Genomic DNA, 1,491 nt, shown 5'->3' on the forward strand with positions numbered 1-1,491 from the left:
CACTGCTGGCTCATCTTCAGCTGGCTGTCAAGAGCTATCAGGCAGAGCAGGACACAGTGCTCTCTGCCCTTCTGTTCTGTCCGGGGTGCGCTCCTGCGAGGCAGCCTGCTCTGGGCATGTAGGCACGGCAACCCCTTCACAGGAGTGCGCCCCATGGGTTTTGCTAGGAGCTGATCTATTACGCTCCTTGCCTAAACAGCAGAAATTTAGGACAAATTCATTTCCCAACAGGTCAGGGAGATGGTGGGGCAGGTGGAGGGTGTCCCGTGTGCCACACACCCTGGGCAGACAGACCCTGCTCAGCACCCCGCGGAGCAGCGCCTTTTGGGGGAAGTTGAAGCCCTGGTGCCGCATGGGCTGAGCCCGCTCCAGCAGGATTGTGCAAACTCAAACCCCAGTGCTTCTCTGTGAGAGGAGCTTGGTCCAAATCTCCACGGTGCACTTTGTACTCTGATTGTGATGACCTCATGCCGGCTCCCTCGGTGGTGTTTAAAGTCCAGGGGAGAGGGGTGCTCACCTGCCTCCTACGCGCACCAGCTCGCTCCCACTCCTCCCTGCCTCCACGTCTGCCTGGACAAGGGCTCCTGGACTGCAGCATGCGGCTACTTTTCGAGGCAGTGGTTCTGTGCCTGACCCTGGGCTTAGGACAATGCACCGAGGAAACGACACAGGAGAACACCATCCACCAAGCTCCCCAAGCAGAGTCTTCCTATTCAGAGTGGGGCATCGGGGCCATCCGGGACAGCTTTGAAACAGTTAACGGCTACTTCGACTCCTTCTTGGAACTGCTTGGGGGGAAAAACGGCGTTTGTCAGTACAGATGTCGATATGGTAAGTGAACCTCACTCCTGCCAGCCCCTCTCCCCTTGTGCTTTCCCACTCGTGTGGAAACTCGCGTCATTCTCCTTCCCCAAGGCCACAGTCAGCTCCTAATCCATGAGGTGCACCCTGCTATGCTCGGCACAGAAAAGTCACTGCAGAGAGTTACAAGTTCTCTGCTAGTGCCAGCACGGTGACATCAAACCCTCGTCGTTCCCTCTCACTGAGAACAGCCTGACCCTGAAGCCACTGCGCTGCATGCAAGGGGACAAGGGGAGAGGATGCAGGTTTTACAGGGAAGGCGTGTAGGTAACCTGGAGAGAAGGACCAGGGTTGGCAGCGGGGCCCCAGAGGGGAGGACGAGCAACCCGTGCAGACCTGACTCAGACAGACGGGTTGTTAGCATTGCCAGGGCCCTAATCTCAGCAACCTTCGGAGCGTCATTATTCAGCAATTGCAAGTTGGCCAATACCGTGGGCTGGGGGAGGGGAGATAACAGGGAGGTAAACCAGACCCACTGTCACCACGGCAGAACTCGAGGCCGAAGCATCTTGGACTTTAGAGTAATTTACCAGAACAGAAGAGTTTGGTATGTCCTGGAGTCAGGACGAAACGGGTGACATTTCAGGGAGAACAGGGCAGGAGGAGCAGGCAGAGGCAGGGGCAGCATAA

General features: G+C 57.1%; 1 pseudogene; it reads left to right on the forward strand.

The window, feature by feature from the left end:
• Window positions 1-596: 596 nt before the first annotated feature.
• On the forward strand, window positions 597-839 carry LOC104274574 (annotated as a pseudogene).
• The last annotated feature ends 652 nt before the right edge of the window (window positions 840-1,491 follow it).

This window comes from Apaloderma vittatum, unplaced genomic scaffold (assembly GCF_000703405.1).
Source record: "Apaloderma vittatum isolate BGI_N311 unplaced genomic scaffold, ASM70340v1 scaffold44335, whole genome shotgun sequence".
NCBI lineage: Eukaryota > Metazoa > Chordata > Aves > Trogoniformes > Trogonidae > Apaloderma > Apaloderma vittatum.